At 42.7% G+C, this 27,312-nt stretch overlaps 1 long non-coding RNA gene across 1 annotated transcript; it reads left to right on the top strand.

Annotated features, from left to right (window-relative positions):
- The first annotated feature begins 510 nt into the window (after positions 1-510).
- On the top strand, positions 511-26,249 carry LOC123379238. The gene is made up of 3 exons (XR_006583466.1): positions 511-2,281; positions 10,242-10,545; positions 25,767-26,249. It is a non-coding gene; the product is annotated as an uncharacterized LOC123379238 (long non-coding RNA).
- Positions 26,250-27,312: the final 1,063 nt, after the last annotated feature.

The raw sequence follows: 27,312 nt of genomic DNA, 5'->3' as shown, positions 1-27,312 counted from the left end.
TCAATGACTATGACGGCTAATTCCATGCCCATGCCAATCCAAGTCAAAATTATGAAATAATAAAAATAACAGATTTATAAAGTGTTGAACAAATTTAAAGCCCTTCCACATTCACGATCTCATGAAATTTTCAGAATAGCATTAATAGGCCCCATATTTCTCTCCCTGCCCCTCCTTCAGGACTGAGGTTATTCTACCAGCCACCAGGATTCTTGCCAGCTGATGGCGCCTAGTGAGGCCAGAGGGAGCTGCCTTATACAATTCTGTGTTCTTTCCCCAAAGGAGCTCGTATCCAATACAATTTGGTTAGTAAGGGTGCAACACAGGCCCGGTCCCCTCACTTCAATTCAAGCAACTCTGAAGGGTCATCTCAGATCTAGAGATCCCCCAGAAGATTAGCTGGGGCTATTTCACTGTAGTTCAATTTTTCCCTCTGCTCAGTCTTATTCTCTCTTTATCCTCTCCCCACACGTACTCTTTCCAGGAATACATCCAATGGAATTTCTGTATGCAAATCTCCGTCACAGAGTCTGCCTCCCTGAGAACCCAATTTAAGACCTTGGTGCCGGGAATAGTCCTGGAAAGTAATCTCTAAAATGGGATTTTGGAATTAGGTCATCTGCCAACTAATTAGCAATGAGGTCTCCATTCCTGGTAATACATGGAATGTGGACAGTCCCTGGCATGTTGTAGCAGTGCAATTGTAATTTTAAAGGCAATGGAATTAGGTTACTCTTGCTGAGTGTGATCAACACACTGAAGAAAGACAATAAAAAGTGAAGCGAGTTGAAGCAAAGTGTGAATTCAGAGGGCCTTCTCAGAAGCATCTGAAAGGACAATCACATTGCCTGTAGCCAGAGAGAAGAAAATGTGAGAGGATCAGTCTCAGGACTTAATTACCAGCACAGCTGAGAACCAGAGAAGGTTGAATGGTCTGCTCTCCAGCAAGTCAGCTGTGTCAAGGTCAGAGCTTTGATTGGGAAGGAATGAGACCCATTAACCTGGAATGAGGACATCTGGGTGAATGCATTAAAGAACACCCAAAACCCCAGGAGTCCTTGGACCCTTGGCTCCTGCAAAGTAGCCCACTTCTCCCTACTATAGGGCATCACTCCCCTTGTCTGAAGATGGAGCAGAGTCCTCTGTCTTGTAGGAAAACACACTGCTCCTGCCTTAGGATTTACCCCCAGCTACACTCATGGCTGCTGACAGTTAATTAGGGACACACTCCAACACCACCTGACCAGGGATATACTACTGGGCCTGCTGAGGGTGGGAGGAGCCTAGACACTGAAGGAGCTGCAGGATCCACACAATGTACCATCTGTGCTGCCCAGCTCTGCAGTTCTGGACTCTGAGGATCTAGTGGTCCTGGTTCCCACAGGGAAAAATTCCTCCAGTGGGGCTCGCGGCAAGAATTCCTTTCAACCTGAAGCTACGGCTGCAAGCTGGTCACTTTAATCTCTGTGTGCCAAAGGCAAAGAAGGGAGTCACCATGAGGCAGCTATAATTTAACCGTCAGAAGAAGCAGGGAAGCTGCTACAAAAGGGAAGAATTCACATGGTACTCGGGTCATCCACTGGGTCATCTCTTGGTACTCTCAGTTCCCCAAGTTTGACCATAAATGGCCACGTGCAACAGCCATAGCCAGAAGGGCCACCAGAAGCTCAGACCACTCAGGAGTGAGCATCTGGGTCCCTCCACCACATGAGCCACTTAGACCAGCAGAGATGCTAAAAGGTAAAGGGAATTTAGAACATGTAGTAGAGTAGGGACACAAGGACCATTTGTAGCCTTAGTACCGGCTGCAATGTTGGGGGCTTTTGGTTCATCCACTATGCCTCCTGTTGTCAGCTTTCCCAGGAAGAGAAACCATCCAGAATCCTGGAGGAGCTGTTTCCAGATGGGCTGTACTTATACATGAGTGTCTCAGGATGCATGCGATGAATATTGGGTACTGCCCAAACCCTTTCCTCGGGGAAGCCTCTTATTCTCCCAGCTGCCAGCATTAGTGCCTGTTCATGGCTTCAGGTGAGCCCCTCCCAGGATTGCCATCAGCTGAAGGGAGCTGCCTCTTCCGGGGTCAAGTTGCCTCTGTAGGAGGGGAGCTGTCTGCATACAGTGACTGGTTGGTGTGCCCCTTTGTCTCAGTTACAGGACAACTCTGAAGAGCTTTATTCACTGATTCCCGGAGGACCCACTAAGACTGCTGTTGAGATGTACGTCATCACAGTTAACTCCTCCCAGTCTGTCCCCTTGGGAGCCCAATCTAAGACAAGAGGTTAGTATTATTTCCCCCATGTTGGAGAGGTGGAAAGCCAGGGCCTAGAAACGTTCTAGAATTTCCCAGGTCATGGAGCAGAGAGGAGACAGCGCTGTGGTTGGCTCTAACTCTGTGCCTCTGCTGTTTCCCCCTGTTCTGTTCGCCGTTTCAGTTCTCCCTCCCCGCTGTGAATCTGTCACATTCCCAATGCTCATGTCCCAGATGTAGGCAGGCTCTGACTTGCTGGACACACAGTGGTCAACCCTGTGTGGCAATCGCAGCAAAGTCCACAGCTTCCGGCCCTTGCCAGCTGTGCCCGGCCTCAGTGGGAAGCAAACTGCCCTAATAGGCCTGCACATCTCTCAGTCCCAATGTGAATCAGCTTACTGGATGGATAAAGATTTCTGAGAGATTGAATGAACTCTACAGTGTTAATAATAATATGGAAATTTATGTATTATTTTTCCCAAAGAGTATCATTCTTTTAATATCAATTCATCTATAATGGTAGCATTTTTTAATTTCAAAACGTACCAGAGGAAAATTGATGTGCAAAATTGTGCAGATGTGGAATGTTTGACGGCACACAAAATGCAGCCTACAAATGCAGTTGGCTGGGCTGGGGTCACTGACGAGGTGCTGTTATGGGTGCACAGGGACCAGGTTTTAACACATAGCTTTTAATATTTGTAAGTGCAAAATAGGCTTTATATAGAAACCTAGTTTGTAAATACTGGGTTTAAATATATAAAATATGTTTTCACTGTTGTTCCCAATTCTCTAAGCATTTAAGAATCTACATGTTTTCTAAAACATGCAAAAAATGTAAACAACTCATTTTTAATTCCTATTTTCTTTGAACAAATGAGGGATTTCTAATGTACCACCCAGCTCAAAGTTCCCTATGATCCAGCTTTCCCTTTTTAAGTAGTTTCTCACTTGATTTACATCCTATATTTTCCTTTGTTCAATATCATCCTACTTCTCCTTTTTAGGCCCAGTTGGCTTGCCCATAAAACTTTGCTACTAGTTTAATGAATAATTAGAATATGCCGAACTAGGGGCACCTGGGTGGTTCAGTGGGTTAAACCTCTGACTCTTGATTTCAGCTCAGATCATGATCTCATGGTTTGTGAGATCAAACCCCGCATCAGACTCTGCACTGACAGCACAGAGTCTACTTGGGATTCTCTCTCTCCCCTCTCTCTCTCTGCCTCTCCCCTGTTTGTGTGTGCTCTCTCTCTCTCTCTCTCTCTTTTTCTCTCCAAGTAAATAAATAAACTTAAAAAAAAAAAAGAATATGTGAACTAAAGCTAAAGAAATACTGACAAAGGTTTTATTGAACTTGAGTCAAAATTTATGAAATATTAAGCTCACTTAACCATATATATATGTTGAAAGATTAGAAGAATCTTTATCCTAAAATGACAAACTAAATGTCACAAGTCTGATCAAATATAGATTGCCCCCCCCCACACTTTCATGGAGTTTTAGCATTCAAAAGGCAGATGTGTTATCTCAAAGCAATGTATTTTAAAGAGTCATACTGTGAAATAATAGACAAAATAAGTCAGGCTTAAAATTAATGGGATCTCTGAGGATCCTAGATCTGAAAAATCTTTGGACCCAGTTTTTTGGACATACCCACTCCTTTGTTGATTGAGACATACTCAGATGAATGAAAACTGATAAACTCCCTTGTGAATCATAAGTGGAGACCACTGCCTACAGTGATCATTTCAGTGGGCACAGTGAGTAAGAGACGGAAGGGTGAGTGTAAAGGTGAAACACACGTTTTACCTCCCAAATTAGAAAGAACTCTGGTGGTGCCTGGGTAGCTCAGTCAGTTGAGCTACCGACTTCGGCTCAGGTGATGATCTCACAATTCATGAGTTCGAGCCCCCCCCCCCCCCCCCGTGGGACCCTGTGCTGACAGCTCAGAGCCTGGAGCCTGCTTCAGATTCTGTGTCTTCTCTCTTTCTGCCCCTCCCTCCTCTTTCTCTCTCTCTCTCTCAAAAAAAAAAAATATTAAAAAAAAAAAAAAAAGAACTCTGACTATAATTGTCACATTGCCTTAATCACTGTGGCCCTGTGGGCAATGGCCGTATTTGCTCCTCGGTGGACCTGCACTGAAGACCTCAGATTTAAACCCACTTTTCCTGTGGTGTAGTAAGAGGGAGTCCTTTGGGCTGTGGCTCTAACTCCACCTCCAGGTGTAGAGAAAATCCTGGAGCTTTTGGGCTGCTCTGGTGTAGAGGGAACCCATTCTTATGGAGCCCTCAGCTATGTCAAGGAAAACACTCTTTTCAACCTTAGATATTACTCCCTCAAGGGTCTTAATCAATCTGGGCTACCATAACAAAATACCATAGACTGGGTGGCTTGAACAGCATAAATTTATTTTCTGACAATTTTGGAGGCCAGGAGTCTAAAATCTAGTATCAGCAGGGTTGGTTTCTTCTGAGGCCACTCTCCTTGGCTTTGATGGCTATCTTCTGGTGTCTTCACATGATCTTACCTCTGTGTGGGTCTGTGTCCTAATCTCCTTTTCTTATAAGGGTACCATATTGAATTAGGCCCCACCCTGCTGATCCCATCTGTATTTAATTAGCTCTGTGAAGACCCTATCTTCAAATGCAGTCATATTCTGAGTTACTGGGGGCCAGGACTTCAACATATGAATTCAGTGACTCAGTCTGTAATACCCCTGTTCTATGCTATTCCTCTTTGGGAGATTTTAAGTCCTAAGAATTTCTTTGTAGCAGCAGAAGCCTCCACAAGTCAGAAGATGTAGGTCCTTGCATGAGGTCCTAACTGCCACCTTTTCATAGCTTTTCTTCACACTGATTGTAAAATGGCTGTTTTGTGAATGGAAGTTATTGTTTTGCAATTCAAGTCTGTGTCCTCAATATAGCATGACAGATTTCAAAACAGTTTTGGAAAATAAGAACTTACTTATTATTCAACAGCTATTATTGGCTATACATCAAAGAATAAAATAGATGCATTCCTTTCCTCTATGAGCCTTACAGTCTAAGGGGGGAGACCAATACCAAGGAAGTAAGACATAAATGAATATTTAATTACAAACTATGATAAATACCATCTAGGCAAAGAGCTTTGCCATAGCTTCTCCTCCCATTGTGCTGTGCGTATCATGAGAGAGAATAGCAGGTTGGGACACCAGGTTTACCTAGGGTAGAGAAAGACACTGAGATCTGAAGGATCAGGAGGAAGTAGTGGAGTGATGAGCAGAAGGGAGGACATTCCAGACAAAGGAACACCACGGAGGAAGTCACCGAGGTCAGGAAGCACAACGGAAATATAGGGAGGTGTGGCAGAAGTGCAGTAAACAGGGACACAGGGCTCGTGACACGGCTCAGGTTGCAGGCAGCAGCTTTGTGATCTACAGAACGGAGTGGACTTTCACCTGAGTGCTTTGGAATGTTTCAGGACAGGCCAGCACGGTCTGCCTGATGTTGTAAGAAGATCATTCCGGTCACCGTGTAGAAAATGGGTTAGGGGGCACAAATGTGAAGGACTACGGAACAGGAAACTTTGATGAGAATATAAGCAAGATGTGATGATGATTCATACTAGGCAGTAAAAATGGGAAAAAAGTAGATGGATTTGAGATGCGTTTTGCGGGGAGGAAGGACAGGAATGGATGACTTTTCAAATGAATGTGAATGAAAGAGGGGGTTGCTGATGGAGAGGAACAGAGTCAAGAATGACAGCAGGTTTCTGGTGTGAGCAACTTTGGGATGGGGAGTGGTTTTGTCCAAGGCTGTACAGGAGAAGACAGCTCAAGAAGCAGTGCATTCCAAAAGCGGGATTCCGACAATACAGACACAAATGATCCTGTCACAGAAAAGATAGACATTTTGTAAACCAACTTGATTGCACAAAGAAGCCTTTGATGATCTCAGGTGTCAAAGAGAAGTATAAAAAGATAAAAATAGAATATTTGACGTATTGAATATGACACTGAATATTGTCATATATAGACAATATATGAACATTGTCAGTACTCAATACAAACCCCTTAGATTCCCTTTCCAGTTTCTGTGTGCCTTTGATTCTACCAGCTAGCACCTGTAGCTATCTATCTTCAAAAGATTTCCCTTAAACTACTGAACTTAGTCTTGAACTAGTGAAGATTGCCCATGAACTATCGTATGTGCGCACGTCTGTGCACGTGCGCGCGTGCGTGTGCACACACACACACACACTCCCATGCAGAGAACCAGAGTGACCTGGCAGTTACTCTCCCCCCACACACTCACCGTCCATGCCTTCTTCCCACCTGTACCCCTAGTTAATGACTGACCAGTGCAGGATTATGAAAACCTAGTTCCCTTACTTTGGCTGGGGACAAAACACAGCACAATCAGGCTGAGGCTGGGCCTCTGTTTGAATTATGTCCTTGCTTGACTTCTTTCCATTTGCTTACATCCTCCACTCCCTCATTGGATTTTCCTGGGTTCACTTCATGAACAAACACCTTGCATATACATCCTTGTGTCAGGGGCTGATTCTGATAAAACCTGTCCTAAGACATTTCCCAATGATTTATATACAATAGACTGATAGGAATTAGATTAGATCCAGGAAAGCCAAAATCCGTAAGGAACTGAGGACTTGCAAAACCAGAAAAAACAAAAATACCCCCCCCATAAACAATAAAACACAAACAACTATTCAAGCTTGTTTGCAAAAGAGGAAGAAACAAGGAAAAGCTAGGACATTTTGTCTTGTAAAAGGTGGCATATAAGAAGCAGAACTTCTCAACCCCTGTGTTGACTCCATCTGATCTATTAAGGAAAATAATTTTCCTCAAACTGGCAAGAGTTTGGTTAAGAAAATAGAGAAGGCGATGTATCCTAGAGCAAAATCTACCAGTTTCACATCTCAAAGCCTAGGCAAGTCACAGCCAGAACTTTAAATAACATTTCATGGTGTGATCTCATAAACACCTGTGGATTTTTGAGAAATAATGATGAAAGGGGGGAATTACTTAAAGAATAGAGCTGGAAAAATATGTTCTTGATTTTCAGAAATGGGGAAAATGTAGATTGATAAATTTATTATTTCCAACTTTCAAGAATGGGTAATCAAAGAGATAAATATTTAGGAAAGAATACAGTGATTACCAGGTGCTAACATAGGATCACTAAGAACCTTCATGAAAAAGGACTTTTCATTTTTTATTGGGTTGTTAATGAAGTATTCTCAACATAATGGGCATTATCAGTAAGACATCTGATAAAACCACACATGACTGCCTTATGGAGAAGTTGAGGGAATGTCACCTTGATGATTGTAGAGTGTAGTTAGAGCTGGTATTGATTAATGGGTTGAAATCAACCCAAAGAACAGCTTTTTGGGAATGTACTACTGAGAACTTCAGTTTTTTCAGTGATCTAGATGGCTAACATAGTTTCCTGAGCTTTGGCCTTTTCAATTCTTGAATTTCCACCAAACCTGTTTTCCTATTTCCCATGTCTTGGTTCTTCCCTATACCTACTGCACATCAGCTTTCTCTTCCCTTGGGCCTACTGCCCCCGGTGACATTCACATGCACTATTGCATCAGGCTTTGGTCTTCTATTACTTCTGACCTACCAATATCCTACCTTTGGAATAATTTAGTCTTCCCTTTCCTTTCATAATGATCCCAGGCTAGTGAGAAATATTGAAGAAAATTGTAAACCTATAGCTTCCAATTTCAACTGTCTATCCTTTGAGTAGGTTTCTGCTTCCCTTAAGCTTTCTAAACCATGTGAATAATATCGGTTACTGAGACTGAAATCCTGAGAATGCTCTTGACCTCTTTTTTCCTGCTCTTTATATTTAATAATTCACATAATCTTGCTGGTTCCACCTTCTAAAAATTCCCAGTTCTGTTCCTTCCTCTTCTCTCCCATTGCCCTAGCTATAGTACTCCAGTCCTTGTTAACTCTTACCTGAATTTTGCAATAGCTTCCTTACTGGCCTGACTCCAATGTTCTTTCCTTCAACCCATCATCCTTGCTGCCGACAGAGATGTTCTTCTAACACAGAATGTGGTCAGGTTGCTCTCCTTGCATGAAAATCCCCTGAGGCCTAAAGGGCGAGTGCAGTCTCCTTAATGGGATAAGTGATGGCCATCATAAGCAGACTCCAGCCTATCTCTCCAGCCTCCTGCCTCATGCTCCCCATCTCTACATCTCTCTAGATGGTGAATGCTTTGAGGACAACTATCTTATTTATTTTTATATTTCTCTTACCTAACGTAACACCAGCTACACAGGGAACTTTGTACATCAATGAACACCTGAAAGCATTAAAAAAAGATAAAATACATTTGAGATACGAATATTGAGAAAATAGTTCCAACCTGGCAAAATAAAAATCAGAAAGATTTCAGGATGCTGGACCTAAAACTAACCAAATTAGTTTTAATGGAAACCAATGATTCAAAATCTACCTCTCCGAGAACAGAATGAAGGAGGCCTGCTTTACTCTTATTTAACATGAAGAAGACCCAGGGGCTGAGTTGAATTCCAAATGAATAGTGGCCAGGAGAGTGTCATGGCTAACAAAACCCTAAATTACATTACTAGAAGCAGAGAGGACCAAATAAGAGGGGATATAATTCCGTGGTGATTTGTACTGGTCAGAACACAACCCAGTTTCAGAGACAGGTAAAGCTCAATAAAAAAAAAAAAAAAAAAAAAAAAAAAAAAAAAGGCCCTAACAAAGGTGAAGCGTCTGAAAAACATGTCAGGTAAGAAAGTACTAAAAACTTTGAGGGTTTAACCTAGCAAAGAGAAAACTTAAAAGGGAAAATTATATTGTATCCTTGAATTTTTGGAGGGCTGATCTGTGGAAGGGTGATTGATTATAAGCTGGGTTTTTGAGGGCAACACTAGCTTGAATGAGATGAAATCGTAAGGCAGATGACTTCAGCCCTGTTATAATGAAGACGTTTCTATCAATGAAAGTTATTATAAAAATAAATGGGCTGTTGCCTGAGTTCCTTGAAAACTGGAAATGTTCAAGCAACAGTTGAATGATGGTATGTCAGCAGTATTAGAGAGGGAATTCTAGAAGGCCTCCAAATTTTTTCTAACTTCAAGATTCTGCAATCCTGTGTTTTATTTTTAGTTAAGTTTTAAAGGAGCCCACTGAGGAAATCCATTTGGAAACTTTCAGTAACAGTGTAAAGTAAAAATCCCAGGCCTCCAGCTAAATCTGTCTAAAAGGCAATTCCTAGCCTCCCTGGTGAAGGCCTGTGTTTTGTTTCTTGCTTTTGGGGGCCCTAAGCATCCCAGGGCTTGCTTGTGGTGGTAGAGGATGATAGATGTGATTAAAATCCTTGTGGCTAAGCTCAAGAGCAGAATTAATGAAGAGCCCTGCTAAAAATGTTTACAAGTCATGATCAGGAAGCAAAGGAAGAAAGGAAAATGTCCAAAATGGAAGTTTCATCGGACCCAAGAATTCCTCTAGTTTTTTCAGGTGTGTCGAGGAGGACTTGACCAAATAGAAGCAAACAGTGGAGGAAGCTCCAAGGCCCAGAGTTTGACTCCTTCACCAGGTCCCTCTCTGAGTCCTTGGCTGCTCTGTGCCTGATTTTCTCCAACAACAGATTGTAGAGATAAAGAGATATCACTGATGCCACTTGCCAGAGGCCTGGGATTCAGGAGTTAATGTCTGCAACGCATTTTGAGCTTGTTGGAAGAAAGGCGCTAGATAAATACAAAGTGTTGTTGTTATTATAGGGAAGAAAAAGTAACTGTTAGCTCAGGGTCTATAATTAGGAAGCAAATATAGTGTCTGGTGGCTTTGATAATAGGATTTCTATGAAGATGTGGCATGCAGTAAGCCTGTTGACTGAAATGTTATAAATGACATGATTTTTGCCATCCTAGTCAGAATCCTTTACATTTTAGTGTTTGGTTTTGCCTTCCTGCCCCTCCCCCACACCCTATTTTTAGGTAAACTCTAAGAAGGCAAGTGTCAAATTAACAGCTCCGAAACTAATAAACGTAGCGTCTTCATGGAAAAATTATGGTCCTGAAAGAATGAGGACTTGCTTCCTTCTTGCCGAAGCCAAATCCTGAAGATGTGGCGCTGAATGTCGAGAAGACCAGAGCTCACTCAGATCCTGGATTCTCGTGTTCTCTGTTGCCTTCGGTTCGCAATCACAGTGCCTTCACCAAGGCCTAGTGCTGCTGCTTGGAAAAGAAGACTTGGGAATTCTTTCAAGAGAAGCATAAATCCGAGTTCGGGTCTTGGAAAGTAAGTAAAGGAGGAAATAGTTTTAAAATATTTTAATGTGTTTATCTGCATATTTTCGGTCTACCCATAATGTTCTGAGAATTTAAATGGTTTAAGAAAATCACTTCTTAAAATAAGAAATATTGTTTTTTGTGGAACGGTTAGCCATGAGGACTCCTCTGACTCTTTCTGGTATCGATTTGCTCAGGATTTTTACCTGTATTTGCCTCAACATCTGCCCTTTAAAGTTGTCACAAATGATTACCATTCTCATAGATGTTGTGGGAGGAAGGGGGTGAGACAGCATTCGTGGATGCGCAGGTAAGTTTTCATCTCAGGCCTGGGATAGACCAGCCAGCTTAGGGCTTCATGCACATCGTGAAACCAGCTGTGTCTCCATTTCCTCGTAATTCCAAAGTATTAAATGATTTAAATGAGATGAAATTCATTTTCATTGAAATGAAACATTAAATAATTTAAATGAAGCAAACATTATAGACTTTTCCTGTTTTAGAATCTTTTAATATTATTATTATTTCAGTGCCTTTTCTAAAGCGAACACACACAATTACACCTTTGAGTGTTGATTTTCTTGTTGCATATTCTTGGGTTTTGTTTTTCTGATATTACTGTGGGGACTAGCTTGTTCCAAAGAACTTGGTGCCATAGCTCTGACTTGAATGTACCTGTTACATTTTTAGAATACAGAAGCTTCAAGTGTGTGTGTGTGTGTGTGTGTGTGTGTGTGTGTGTGTGTGTGTGTGTGTTTATTTCATGGATTATGACTCTTTTTTTAGGTGTGTTTTATGGGGTAGTTACTGGCTTGCTACTTTTATTCCATGGGTTTGGATTATTATTTTTTTTTTAAGGTTTTTTTTTTTTTCAACGTTTATTTATTTTGGGACAGAGAGAGACAGAGCATGAACGGGGGAGGGGCAGAGAGAGAGGGAGACACAGAATCGGAAACAGGCTCCAGGCTCGGAGCCATCAGCCCAGAGCCTGACGTGGGGCTCGAACTCACGGACCGCGAGATCGTGACCTGGCTGAAGTCGGACGCTTAACCGACTGCGCCACCCAGGCGCCCCAGTTTGGATTATTTTTTAATGTAAACATTTTTTTTTCTGTTATTGCTACAAATAAATGAAAATAAAAATATGCAAAATAGAGATCTGTATTTTTCACATTCATCCTGTCATCTGAGTTCGTAGGAATTTGGTGCTACGCATCGATTTAGGAGTTACCCTGAGCCAGGCAATGCGCTGGTGTCCTGGTGGGTGAGGGGTGCCTTGGTGGGTGCGGGGCAGGGGTAGATGGAGGTGAGGTGCTGTGGAAGTAAGATAAAGTCTCTAATGACTCCAGGGTTCTTGGCATCCCAAGGGTGTGCTTAATGCTTTCAGAGGTGTTACGACTTAATTAGTGTTTATTTAAATGTATTAAAGTTTGCTTTGCTGTAAAATCGGTCCACACTACCCAAAAACACACTTAGTGCTACACTTTCAAAACAGGACTACTGTTTTTTGTTTTGTTTTGTTTTGTTTTGTTTTGTTTAATGTCAAATTCCGGTTTCCTCAGAAGCAGGTATCAGGAGCTTGGGCCGATGGGGAATCGTCAAGATTTATTCCTTCCTTCATGTCCCTGCAAAGTAGCATTTGAAATGCCCTTGAAAGCCCCTGGCACCAAGTTAGGGAAATGCAGGAGAGATGCCTGTGCAGCTCTAAGCACTCTGGCTAGAGGAGACAGAGGACCAGGGATTGAGGAGCTGGCTGGAAAGTGCTTCTGAGAAACAGAGCGTGACACAGGGGCGTGCGAGAGAGCAAGCGGGGGTGCCTGGGCGTCCAGGGAGGGTCGTGTGGCAGAGCCCTGGGCGGCGCCGTGGGAGGCGCCCGCGCTGTCCCTGCCCTCGGTCCCCTCAGCCCCGCTCCGAAGGGGAGGGGCTGGGCAGAGTCCCGGCCGGGTAAGCCCCTCGGGGAGTTCGCTGTGGTCACCTCCCACGTCCTCCAACTCCCTGACACATCTGCTTTCCTGAGTGACAAATTAAAACGTCTGAAGCGGCTGGAGCCCGCTGCCGCCAGCACACATGGCCAACATGTGAAGCTGCGGTATTCCCGAGTTTTGACGCATTCCATCCAGGACACAGGGACAGCAGTGTTTAGCAGTTGACACAAGAGGGGTTTCTACTGCCTGCCAGACGGCTAAAAAGCTGCAAGAAATCTTTTGTGGGTTCCCTGAGCGCTTTGAATTCTTCTAGCCAGCCCAACAGCTCTCCAATAGCACTCTGGAAAAGTCTGCAATGTTCTTGCAGCGCTGGGCTAGCCTGCCTTCTGGGGGTGAGTGGGACCCCAGGAACACCCGAGGGGTGGGTGAAAGCCAGCAAGCAAAGGCCCTCTGCTGCCTGGCTGCAGAGCCGCGCACAAACACCCGCAGACGCGATCCGCATCCTTCCCCCACCGAGTCAGGGGGAGAAAGGAGCCACAGCATCTCAAGTCGATCTTAACTCCCTCTGCCCCCCACTCCTAACCCACCTCTCCTCCCCAGCCCCCTCTGCCCCTGCAGGGTTTGTGTTCAACATCAAATTAAGTGTTCATGACAGCTAACCACAAGTTATTAAATGTGATTCACTGCTACATTGCTGGGCCTTCACCGGTGGTACAGAATAACCACTTAGACAAACCATTTGATTCATGGCATTGATACAAAGAGCCTTTCAGAAGGAGAGAGGCCTTCTCGGGCCTTTAGCTGAAAATTGTTTTATTTCCGTTATTCTCTTAAACAGGTCAGTGAGCTGAATTAAACCCCAAATCCTTTCTAACTGCTTAGCTGTGAAGTCTTTAAGATATTACAGAGCTTGTGAGAAGTGGCTGCAGATTGCCAAGTCAGCAGAAATTTAAGAAATCAGTGTCAAAAATGAACTCATGTTTGACAAGTGAGACAAACGGTCTGCAGCCAGTGTGAAGGGTGGCAATCTCTTGGTGTTTAATGCTCTTCATAATTAGGTTTCCTGTCATAGAAAGGCATTATTATTTTTGAATAAGTCCCTGCTGTGAATGGAGAGTGGATGAAATAGTAACTGTTGCTTTTTTTTTTTTTTTTTTTTTTTGCTTTGATATTTCTCATGGTTCATGTTTGGAAACAGGGATAATGAAAGACCCGGGTCTTTTCAGAACCAGACACCTCATTCGATGGTTTTCCTATCTCATTGTTCAGATCTGATTGATGACGTGTCAGCTCTTCATGAGTGTTACTATCCTCCCCAGGGTGGAGCATTAAATTTACTGGGGTGTTAGGTCCTACTTATGCTAAGGCAACTGGATTTATGCATTTAGAAGGTGCAAAAATAGGAAGCTGAGTGGTCTTTCTGCAGGATCCCCTGGACCATGCATAGTTCCCATGATGCCTGTGGACAGTTCCTGATAAAAGCGTGGCGTGGCCTGTGCTCGATGCTATATGCTTGGCCTTCAGAGGCTTGCCATCTGTTTATAATCGGCATCCAGACCTGATATATTATAGAGGTATCCCAAGCTTATTGAATTTAAAAGGGGGTACCAAGTTTGTGGGGGATAAATTCAGATCTAACTTGTCATCTCTCTGCCAAGAGCGTGTAATTCATTTTCTTATTACCAACATAGTCTATTAGAAAATAAGTTAGCTATGTAACAAATTGAAGTCTAAAAAAATATCCATATTAGGAAACCTAGTTCGATGATTAAATTAGGCAAGGATTACTTTGGCGTAAATAATTCCACAATCTGCTTTTCTGTCCTGAAAAATGAGTTTAGCAAGGCATGGCTGCGCTTGTAATATTTAACAGCTTTATTTTCAGGGGTTTGAGCTATTTCCCTCTCCATCAGTCTTCCAAACATCTTGGTTTACTGTCACCTATTTCTCTTTTGTTTATGAAATACACAGAATTGGACTGAGTCAAATAAATGTCTTACTATAGGAGTCAGATCCAGCTTAAAATATATTAATATGTTAATATATATTATTTGTTCATTCATTTATTCCATGTGTAATGAATGCTTCTTCAGCAAGAGGTATCATAGTAAATCAAAAGCATTTGCTTATTAAGATGTCATTAAAAGTAATAGTAAAAATATAAGAGCACAATTTACCAAGAAACATGGAGTGAAAGTAAAATCGAGTTTTTTGTTTAAACGAAGATCAAACCAGCAACCTTTTCGTTTCAGTTCTCAGTGAAAAATCTAAATGAGTGATTCAATTCTTCTGAATCCATTTTAGATAGAATGGAGGGAAAGAATCGAATCTTTGGTGACTTGGTGTATTGCTAAATCAAGATTCCTAAAAAAAAAAAAAAGTTTATTTTATTGCATTAATATGCATTTGCCCCCAAATGTATGCTACCGGTGTTTAGTTGTTGCTGTTTTTACCAAAACTGACCTGTTTCTTTGTCTTTTGACTCTTTTCCTCAAGCGTAAAGCAAAAGGTAAACCCTAGATAGTGGAATGTTGGATTACAGTTAATCAGTGTTTAATGTAATCCAGTGAAAGATAGGCCATCTGAAATATGAAAGTGATCTTTGGCTGGCAGTTTTGCTAATATTAAAAAAGAAAATGATAAAAGGCAAGGGAATTATTGAGATATTTTTGTTTACTTGACATTATAAATTGGTTGCATGGATAGCTTGCTTTTAGCATAACTTTTTGCATACCTACAAAAACCTGAGATAGCCACTCCATTGGCGGGATCAGAGAGAAGGTCTAAAATTCATCAAAAAACATTTTGCCACATGATACAAAGTAAATAAATCCCCAGAGTTCAAAATTATCTAATACATCTGATAATTAAAGAATGAGTATGGAAAGAGTAAAAGATTTAGAACATGAAATTTTTTAAAGATCCTCTAGTGTAAATTGGCAAAATTTACTGAATTTTATGATTCCTGATGGATCCATTTGAGTGTATATGTAGATTTCAAAAGTCAGTACTTATCTAGGATGGCAAATGTATTTGTCCATTCAATACATATTTCCTTAACCCCTACTATGCGCCATTCTGCCTACCAGATACCAGGATTCAATGGTGAACAAAGTAACTTTCATACACACTGAGACCTACGGTGAGGGAAACTGAGAAAAGCACTTTCCATAAAGTGCAGTAAATACTATTTATTCATTTCACCATTAATTACTTAATAAGGGCATAGTGTGTACTAGGAAGGAAACGTGGGAGCTTCTGGCAGAGCTTTTAGTCTGGTAGGGAAGATGTACACAAGTCCTTGATGAAGACTAAAAGTGTAGGAGGAAGCAGTGGGAGTACAGGTAGAGAGCACTGAACGCACACGGGGTCAATTGAGAAAGCAGAAGAGTTCAGTATGATTCATGCAGAAGGAGGAAATGTGTGAAAGGCGTGAAATGGCGCTGGAGACATGGCAGCTAACACTCATGGAGCATATAATGTGCTCCAAGCATCTCACAACAACCCTGCCAAGGAGCTGCTATTCTGTATCCCCATTTTAGAGATAAGGGAATCAAGGCCACAAGATCACACGTCTAGAGAGTGAGGAGCCAGTATATGAACCCAGCAATTTGGCAGGAGAGCCTCCACTTTTATTACTTTGTGAGGCCAGAGATTGTTGACTCTAAGGGTCTGGTCTTTAAAACCAGGACAACCGGAATAGGAAGCCATTGAAGCATTCACCTAGGGAATGAAATACTCCCATTGTCTTTTAGATGGATCATTCTGACAGTGATGTGGAGAATGGACTCCAAAAGGACCAAGTGAAGATACTATTTAGAGGTTCTTGCAATAGTCCAGCAAAGAGGCTCTGGGCATCAGAACTAAGATCTGGAAGGAGGGGTGGGGGGGGGGGGAGTAAGGAGAGGAGACAGAACCAAGATAGCTTAGTCATTGACTGGTGAGGCATGGTGGGGTGGAGCCTCAAAAAGAACTCCTGTGTTTCCAACCTGGACGACTGGATGGATGTTCATGCTGCTGACCAAGCTGGGAACACAGAAAGTCAGGTAGGTGGGACATTTTGAGTTTGAGGTTCCTTTGAGACATCTGAGTGCAGGTATGTGGTGGAATCTCAGGAGAGAAGACTGGGCTGGCTGTGTAGTTCAATCCTCTTTAGCAAATAGAAATAGAGGGAGACATTCACGCACAGTGACCGGTGCTGCTCTCCTCGGTGTCTGTCCGCACTCCCTCACAGTGATTCTTTGAGTTTGCTGCTGTCTACTTGTTTTCTTCCCACATCCTTCCCCTCATTTTCGTCTTCTCACAAATAGAAGGTGAAAGGAAGTGATCCCTTATCTGCTCCTTCAGGTTTTCTGCAATTTCTGCTGCATTTCTTCTTGATTCCTATTTTTAACGAAGAGTGACGTCACCTACCATTCTTTCAAGCCACAGAGGCAGGGGACACTTATTCCTCCACACTATGACTAGTCATCTGCCGCATCCTGAGACCCCCCAGGAAGATCTTCAGATTGGGGCCCGATGATTAGGTCGCTCTACCTTCTCCTTCTCCCATCTGAAGGTCCTTTCTACTTATCATATTCATCTTTCCAAACAGCAAAACAGATGAATCCATTCTCTTGCATGAAAAAGCTCAGGAGTTCCCAGTAATGTTCAAAATGCAGCCCAAGATCCTTAAGGGAAGGAGGGAAGGAATCTAAATGTACTGAGAACCTATTATGTGGCCACATGTTTTATGGACTGATTCAGCCAGTGTCTAGGAAAGAGACGGCATGCTCAGATCAGGACAAACGAAGGAGAGTTTATCTTCAAAGGAGCTATTGCAGAGGTGTGGGTGTAGGGAAGAAAAACCACGAGAGAGAGAGAGAATACAGTAACTGGGGGAAAGGATAGGAAACACAGAGGAATGTTCACAGATCTAGATGTTTCCATTTTTCTATTTTATTAGCCATTTGTCTTTTATAAATGAAGAAACTGAGGTTAAATAATTTGCCCAACATCACACAACTAATAAGTGGCAAAATCAGACCCCAGAGTCACACATAAATCCATCTACTCTTCAGCCTCTTCTATTTCTGACTTTCTAACCTCCATGCTATAGCATATAAAACCTTTGATAATCTGAGATCCTTACTAGCTTTCCATTTTCATCTTCCCTCTGTCCCTAATTCACCTCTAATTCTGAATCTTTCTTGAACACATCATGTCCTTGAAACTACTACTTTGCACATGTTTTCTTCTCAGTATTTTCCACTTGTCGATTTCCATTCACCCTTCAAACCCTGCATAAAGTATTTCCACTCAGAATTATTTTTTGACTTCTTGAGTTAGCTATGTGAGCACTCTGTTCATTTATATATTGTAGTTCACATCCTATTTTATTGTAATTACCTGTGACTCATCTGCCCCATTCCCCTCATCCCCTTTCTCCTCACGTGAAAGCTTTCCTCTGTCATTAATCTATGTTTCCCTGTATTTTGCCCAGCACGGGGCTCAGAGTAGGTCTTTAATACGTGATTGCTAGATGGATATTGAATTAAAGGTAAGAAGCTTTAAATTCCAAAGAAGAACAAAATAAGGGAAAAATCAAATCTGCAAAATGTTTTTGTCTACTACCACAAAATATGTGAAATACTGTCAGCCAGTGTGGGTTAGAAGTCTTCTGAGACCTTTCTCCCCAGGCTGCCAGACCCCTGCTCCTCATTGCTCCTATGTACTTCCATAGACGGTGCCCATAGGCAAGGAGAAGTTGTTCATGCCCAAAATTATCCACGGAGAAAAGAAAGCCAGGTTTCACCCTGAATCCCCTACAACTGAGTAACTTATCAGAGAATAGCCCACTTTCTTGAACACCTGTGTATAGGAAAATTCTTTATTCCTATTAGATCTTGTACCACGTAAGTTTGTCTCTCTGCCATCCTTAATTTATTCCTAGATTTAAAAGTTTAAAATAAGGGGCTCAGTTGGTTAAGCTCTGACTCTTGATTTTGGCTCAGGTCATGATCTCATGGTTTGTGACTTCGAGCCCTGTATAGGGCTCTGAGCTGACAGTGCAGAACCTGCTTGGGATTCTCTCTCCCTCTCTCTGCCCCAGCCCCAACCCCGCTCACTCGTGTGCTCTCTCCATCCCTCTCAAAATAAATAAACATTTTTTTTTAAAAGAAGTTTCAAATAAAATCAGCTGAATTTTCCCTCCTCCCAGGCACCTCCAGATCATCTGAGATAATCATCTGTATTAGTATCCTGCTGCTGCTGTGAGAAATTACTACACACTTAGTGACTTACAACAACACAGATCTATTCTCTTCGACTCTGGACATCAGCGTCTAAAATCATGGTGTCAGCAGGGCTCTGTTCCTTCTGGAGGCTTCAGGGGAGAATCCGTTCTCTGGCCCTTTTTGGCTTCTAGAAACTATCTGCATTCTTTGGCCCCTGGCTTCTTTCTTCCGTCACTGCAACCTACCTCTTGGTTCCACTATCACATCTGCCAGTGTCAACTCTGATCCTTCCGTGTCCCTCTTATAAGGACCCTGTGGTTACACTGGACCTACCTGGATAATCCAGGATGACCTCCCCATCTCAGAACCTTAACTTAATCACATCTAAAAAATCCCTTTTGCCATGTAAAGTAGTATATTTATAGGTTTCTGGGGATTTGGACATGGATACCTTCATGGGGCCACTATTCAGCCTACAACAAAATCTTCACAGCTGGCCTTCATTGAGTGATAGCTCTATGTTAGGCAAGCACCGTGCTAAGCACTTTATATACTTCACTTCCCTCCAATCCTGAAAAATTGTCTTATGATCACCCCTATTTTGCAGATGAGGACATGGAGGAACAGAGATGTTGAATACGTTTGCTCAGTCCAGACAGTAGCCCAGCTTTTAATTTTCATCTTAACTACTGTACCATTTGCTCCCCAGGGCTGATACTGTCGTTGATTATTTGTACCTTATAATCTGCATAGTTTTACAAAATGACTTTTGCAGAAAGTCACCAGATGGCCATTCTATTCCCTCCTATCTCTTCCTAGACAGGCTGTTCCCTCCAGCCTTCCAGACCTGGAAAAATATTTAACAGACACATTTACACTGAAGTGCTAGGGGGGGGTTAATCTGCCGCTCCTCACAGGAGTGAGTTAATGGAGTTTGGGAAGAAGGAAGAAAGAGGAAAATCCAGGTAAGAAAAAAAAAAAACTGAATGGGATAGAAGTTTAAGACTTGCTATAAATAACAGATGTATAACCTAGCCTAGAAGGGACATACAGTTTGGCCTGGGGAGCTCAGAGACCCTCAGCAGGCAGCAAAGAGTGCCGCAGCCCTAAGCCTGTTTTCTGTCGGGGCTCTCTCCTGTCCCCCTCTCCTCTGCTCGGCTGCCATCATAGGGGGCCTGCCTTGTCAGGTTCAGCAGTGGCAGGCGCTGGTGAAAGATCACAGGGGTAGAGGAAAGGAGAAGCCAAAGGTATTTCTTCCCTCCCTGGGCCTATCCCTCACATCCACGGAGTCCAAGATAAAAGGTCAAATGGAGGTCCCCATACCCTACGTCCACATGCCTAAATATTTAAGAGTTATACAGCAAGGTAACAAATTGATAAATGAAACACACCCTCTCTTCCTACTGCATCAGTTATCCCTGCACACCGACTTGGAAGGCTAGTTGGAGAATTCTTGGCCTCCGGGGTCATGGTGGTGCAAGTAGACTTGGCCCTGGTCTCCACCCCCTTGCACCACCCCCACCAATGCTTTGGCCCAGCCTCTGGTCTGCCACTCACTTCCTGTGACCTTCCATGCCCACATGCAGATATCCCTGTCTGTGTGTCCAAGCTCCATCCCCTTCATCCCAAATAGTTGCCCTTGGCTTCACCTGTACCTCCTTGAAGCCCCAGACATTCCTCCCTCCATGGCAAGGGTGGGGAGCCCACAACTGGAGGACAGCACATGGACTCTAAAACGCTCAAGCGCAGATCTTATAGCCCTGGCTTAGGAGCTGTGCTGTCCTCTTCTGCGTCAGGTAATCTCTCAGCCAGTGACTATCTCCTGCCTGGCTCATGCTTCACGTCCTCCCTTGTCCCTCCAACCTAGGAGAGCCCATGGCTTCTCACTGATGTTAATCTCAGGTTTCCTAGCTGCCCCGTGTTGCAACAGGAGAGTAACCAATCCATTGTGTTAAAATTCTTGTTCTAAATGCTCAGAGAGGTTTCTATTTTACTGATTGGACCCTGACTATTACAGCAGCAAGTATTTAAGGATTTTGCCTGGGGCCATTTGGGAACAGGGTCACATCTTGGTGCACATCCCCCCTCTCTTGAATGAGTTTGAAACATTCAGTGATGCTGAGGGAAGTGTCTCCACTAAGGGAAGCCATAACTTTACATCAGCAGGGCTAACTCTCCAGACATTCCTTGGAAAAAGGGAACGAGCTTCCCTGCTGAGGTAGCTCATCTGAAATCTCAGAGAAAGAAGCATTCTGTTGCTACCATTGCATTTCTTCTGGAGTTGACCTTGACAGTTATTTACAATAGAGTCACTTCTATATGCACACTAAGCTTTTGCGAAACTTTATGAAAACCAGACTGTGTACAGTGTGCTAACTTGTGCTGCATCAAAAAGAAGTTTAAATATTTTCGTTTAATGTGGAAATATTTTTAGATGATGAAGATGATTAAGTGTTGAAAATGTAGCGATCTGTTTGGCACCAAGAGAAAAGAAATATGAAGAATTTTTAATAAAAATCTGACCACAATGGTGTTGGAACACAATCTGTCTGAAATACAAGACAGATACTTTATCCCACAGGCTAAGCTGACTTTACTAATAGTTTTGGACAGTTACAGGTGTAATTTTAGCTACCAAAGGGAACACAAATTGTGTTATAAGAATGCAATAGAAACAATGGGAAATGCAATTAAATTTTTAAAAGAAAAACCGAATATAAAGTTAGCAGAGCTAATACAAAGCATATTTTCGTAGACTTTCACGAACAATGTATGTGGATCCGAGCTGTTATGAAAATCAGATTTACTTGCCGGCCTTCTTATGCAAAGAGCATGAAGGTTGTTTTAGTTAGCAGCTGTAGCTGTAAACATTACTTAAACCTTATACCTAATACAATTATTTTTTATGTGTTTTTATTTACAAATTAAATATTTAAAGAAATAGCCCCCCCCAAATTAAATAGTTCTAATGGCTACTTATGTAAAAAGAGGGCTTCTATATAGTAAGTGAGGATGTCTCTCTTTTGTCTACGTGGCTTTAATTTACCATTGTGAGGCACAGCGTGTGTGGGGAAAATATGTGGAGAGAAAGCTTTTATGTGTTTTTCTGATTAAAAAAAAATCAGTGCCACCAGTCCATGAGTGATCCTAAAATAACAAAGCAGTTATATGTGTGTGTCTGTGTGTGTGTGTGCATGCTGAAAGGAAAACTTTTGGTAAGGAAACAGATTTAAGTTTCAAGTTTCCAAGGATCTATTTTAAATGACAGCAAGGAAAAAAATATTATAAAAGTGATGAAAAATATCCCAGCAGTATCCTTTCAGAAAGCCATTTAACTTCTGGTGGTTTACGTTGTGCAATATAATTTCTACAGCCTTTGAAATATGTGGGCACCCTCACTGCTATTTGTGTTCCCAATACTCGGAATCAAATGCTCCATTAGGGCTCTGAGAAGACAGGAGTTTCCAGAAGAGTTTGGTAATTGCCCATTCATTACTCAAAAACAATGACAGGGAATCATCATCTCCTGCCCTAAGTAATGCTGGCATGTGGTCTGAGCCAGGCACAGGAAGAGGAAGGAAAGTGTCAACTGAGAGGGCTTCTGCAGGCCAGTTAGCAATATTGTGCATGGACTTAGGTCTTCCCCAATGGTCGAGTTGTTCCTCTCTGTGTCTGGAGACTAAGACCTCTCTCTACACACAGAGACTTCGGCTCCTACACATGAGGCTTAGGCCTTGCCGTGCCGATAAGAAGGCGACCCCTACGCGCAGCAAGGAAATAGCCACAGCCACACACCTGCCATTCCATTCTCTGTAAGTTTTCTATGGAGAGTGTCCTCCGCCCTCCGTAACTTGGGCATTTTTAATGCCAGTCAGTGCTCCCCAGGTATAACTAACATCATCGTTGGCATTCTTTGAGTGCTGCCATGGAATTTGCAGACCCTTGTCCCACTAGAATCACCTTCTTGATGTCTTTTCCATTTAAAAAAAAATTTAATGTTTATTTATTTTTGAGAGAGAGAGAGACAGAGTGCAAGCAAGGGTAGGGACAGAGAGAGAGGGAGACACAGAATCCGAAGTAGGCTCCAGACTGTGAGCTGTCAGCACAGAGCCCAGTGCGGGGCTCACACCCAAGAACCAGGAGATCATGACCTGAGCTGAAGTCGAATGCTTAACCAACAGAGCCCCACAGGTGCCCCATGTCCTTTCCACCTTTAAATCCGAGCTGTGTGCTCTGGGCCCAGTGGTGGACAGTAGGTTAAAATAGTATATATTTTGAAGTACTTTTCAAGACACTTCTTAATTTTTGTATCTTTGTGAAGATAGGATAGTAGTGCATCTTTGTGAAGATAGAAAGTAGGATAACTCCCCGTTTTATAGATGGCAAACCTGAGGCTTTCCCTAGGTGACTGGTGCCAGAAGGGAACCTAAATTTCTTAGTTCTCAACTCAAGACACTATTGTTTCTGTGCATTTGGCCTCTTGTCCCGTTTACCTTCTTGACCTCATCTCTGCATTACAGTAAGGCTCTCTCACTGGGTTAATAAAGAATACTTTTTTTGCCTACTGTGTCTACTGAAAGAGTTTAACTTACACCCTCTTAAGGAAATTAAACTTATATTTTATGTTAAATGTGTTATGTTGTTATGTTGTTATGTTATGTTATGTTATGTTATGTTATGTTATGTTATGTTATGTTATGTTATCCTAAATGTGAATTAATATAGGAACTGATTCCTGGCCCCTACTCCCAGCCATATTGCTTTTCTTCTGGCTTTATGCCTCAAGCTGGGTAGATGTGCAAAGTGAAGGTGAGAAAGGTATTGGGTGGGAGTTATACTCTTCTCCATGTACTTGTAGGTTGTGGTGTTTGAAGCAGATTGTTAATTGTGAGAATAAAATTTATTTAAATATAATTAGTTTAAAAAAATTTTTTTAATGTTCATTTATTTTTGAGACAGAGAAAGACAGAGCATGAATGAGGAAGGGTCAGAGAGAGGGAGACACAGGATCTGAAGCAGGCTCCGGGCTCTGAGCTGTCAGCACAGAGCCCAACATGGGGCTCGAACTCATGAAGTGTGAGACATTGACCTGAGCCAAAGTCGGATGCTTAACTGACTGAGCCACCCAGGGGCTCCAAATATTATAATTAGCTTAAAGTTTGGGGGGAATCGAATCCTCTGTTCTTTGAAAACTTCACGTTTCCTAATGAACTGCTTCTCCCACCTAGAGTTTTGGGTCAGTGGGATAATTATAAATTATGTTCTTTCCATAGTAAAGACCCTAGTGTGTACATGCAGAGGGGTACTGGGCCTTCTGTCTTGGATACTCAGGATGCCTGCTAGGTGCTTTCTGATAATCACTGTGCTAGAGAAGAAATCTCCTGTGACATCTTACTAAATGCTCTGGCTGCAGCCAGACAGCTTCAGCCCTTTTGCTCCTTGCTGTGAAGACCAGTAAAGACAGATGTGCCAGGGGCGCCTGGGTGGCGCAGTCGGTTAAGCGTCCGACTTCAGCCAGGTCACGATCTCGCGGTCCGTGAGTTCGAGCCCCGCGTCGGGCTCTGGGCTGATGGCTTAGAGCCTGGAGCCTGTTTCCGATTCTGTGTCTCCCTCTCTCTCTGCCCCTCCCCCGTTCATGCTCTGTCTCTCTCTCTCCCAAAAATAAATAAACGTTGAAAAAAAAATTAAAAAAAAAAAAGACAGATGTGCCAATGACCTAGGCATCAGGCAGTTTGGGGATTCACAGGATGAACAACGGCATCCCCCAAAAACCTAGTAGAATTTTACATGAATGATAATATCATACACTCTCATCCACCCAGATAAAATGCCACTTGACTCAACTTCAAAGCCCTATTAGAGGATAACGTCTAAGGATCATATGAGAGAATAAGAGTACGTATACATGCATACAATATCTCCAGCTTCGGAGACCTCATTGTTACACAGATTTATACTTATTGTGGGTCAAATCAAAAGATCATCAAAAACTCTCCAGCATGGGGAGATAGGGTTAGCCTCCATGAAGAGAATGAGTGAGTCAGCCAGAAGGAGGTGTCTCTGTTTAAAAATTTCCCCCCACTGGGTTCATATTCTTAATCTTGTGCTTATCCACAGGGTTGAATTTTTCCGTGTTAAATCAGAAGGGGGAACATGCCTGTGATTGGTCTCATTGCAGTCCGAACAAAACTAAGTGTCAGTGTTAAATTGTGGATTGCTTCTTCACAGACCTTTGGCGGATGTTCCCTCACGTTAACCTCTGTGCTCTGTGGGTCCCCAGTGACCGCTGGCTTCCAAAATCCTCTGCGTTCATGTGGCTCGTTGGGAAATCCCACTGTTTTCCTGCCAAAGGGTTTGTTACCTAGGTTTAATTTCTCTTTGGAATGAAAAGTATAGTTAACTTGTTTCTGTGGGCTTTTTTAGAGCGATATGCAAAACCAAAGTTAGAGGAACGGAAAACAAACATTTAAGAAAGCACATAATTAGGGGCATGCAAACTCAAACGGGGAGGCTGATTTCATAAAGGGATGAGGACTGTGTGTGGTCACAGAAGAGGAAAAGAGTGTGCGCATGATTCCTCTGCTTTTGGGGAACCGCCTCCCTTCAAAGTGGAGGAGGCCAGGGAGCTGGAAAGCTATACAAAAACCTACAAACGGATAAAAGTCATCAACCTACATGGATCTGATTAATAATCGGAGGCGTAATTATTTCTCAGTTGCGAAGTCTCTAGTTATCCACGGGCCTCATAACGGTGGCCAAATGTGGATGCTAAGTCATTTCTTAGGAACTTTTCACTGAAGGGTTTACATGGAGATGTTTTCTTCAAAGAGTCCAAAGAACATTGTTACAGAACCACAGGAGCAAGTGAGGAAAACGAACCGTGTAGCACGGTCCTTCTCGGAGAGGAAGAGGTGAGAAAATTTAATAAAATAAAACATACCCACTCCCCAAAACATGGGGCCATACTGTTGCTCGGAAGAAAGATGAAAAGAACCACAATTCTTATAAAAACCAATATGGTGCTGAATTTAAGGTGTACAATGAGGAAAGTTACTGCTGTGATATGGGTGGGTTTCTTTTCTCTCTTTCTAGGTGGCAAAGGCAGCCGTCATTTGAATGCCATCGAACAGCTTTTCAGCTAACACAAAAGAGCAGACGGTTCCACTTATTTCTGAAATTAGATGCAATCATATCTGTGAATCACGCAGCAGCAAAGCACCGTAATCTGCATCACAATACATTATCCTGCCCCGCTCCCTAACTGCAGTCTACCGACGCAACAGAGACACTTTGCGGTGACCTGTGCTGTGTCTGCCGAAAGCGCTAAGCCACGCTAAGGCAGTAAAGCGACAAAGAAGAACCGCTTTCTGCTGCAAAAAAAGAGCAAATTATAACAAGAGTCAAGTCTCAGCTAATGCAAGACTAGCATCTTCTTGTTCACAGTTTGCATAATTAGATATCATGAATAGGTTTTTTTATGGTTCTAAAAATACTCCTGCTTTGTTTAAATCAGCTATTTCGTTAACAGCATGACTTTGCTACCAGAATTAGTGAGGTAGTTAGGGCAGCGGCGGAGATAAGGTACTTTTACTTAACATTTAGAAAAAAAATAAAAAATCTCTTTATGGACTACTTCCTCCCCTTGCTCCTAACAATTTTCGAAAGAGGCCTGGTGTCCAACACTGTCTTGCCAGAGAGGTGGAATGGCGATGTGAATTGGGTCAGGCGTTTGAGGGTCACAGGGACCCCAGGGTCCTAGTACCTGCTGAAACTAACTTTTATAACTTTCCTAAAATAAGACATTCAGAACCACTGCCAACACCTTCATAAATTAAAATCCTTAATGCAGTGGGGCCCTGGGTAGCATGCTTGCACTCCAGAGGCTTATACCACCAAGTTCAGATCTAAGGGGAGAAATAAAATACTTCTTTGGCTTTACTGGGCTGAACGATACTTCCATATCCCCCCAAAGGATGATGGGGGAAATGGGGGACACATTGCTTGACTTCCTAATCTTCCAGCACTTTTCTGTTCTCCTCATTTACTCATAGTGAGCATGTTATAAAGAGCATCTTTCTTTCAGAGGAAGAAGCAGGCATCAGGCTCTTAGGAACTAGACAAGTCGTTAAAACATTTTGTTTTTCCCCTTTTACCCCCTCAGCTTCAACAGCTGCAGCTGAGGACCTATACGTGACAATGGCCAATCCTGGGGTCTGTCTTGGTATCATACACCAGTGGGACCTCAAGAAGGGGAAGCCATGATGAAACTACACATTGAATTTTTCCAGGCCCCCAGAAGCCCGGGAACTGATCAGAGAGCCCCGAGGGCTCAGTGAACCCCCTAGCAGCACCACCACCATTGTCCCACAACGGTGGTGGCAGTTGGTCAAGACACTCCCTAGAGGAGAGACATTCACAATTACTGTCTCTGGGTCCTCTTAGGACCTAAGGCTCCGAACACCCAGTTTGAAAAACCTGCTAAATGGCATCCAAAGGCCAAGGCTTATGCTATTCTTGATCATGCCTTTCAATGCACTTTTAACCTTTGTTGTTTTTAATTTGCATTAATGATCCATAGGCTTCCAGTGACTAAAGCAAAAAAAAAAAAAAAAAAAAAAAAACGTCACCAAAGCTTTTA

This window comes from Felis catus, chromosome C1 (assembly GCF_018350175.1).
Source record: "Felis catus isolate Fca126 chromosome C1, F.catus_Fca126_mat1.0, whole genome shotgun sequence".
Lineage (NCBI taxonomy): Eukaryota > Metazoa > Chordata > Mammalia > Carnivora > Felidae > Felis > Felis catus.
This window is presented reverse-complemented; position numbering and strand designations above follow the sequence as displayed.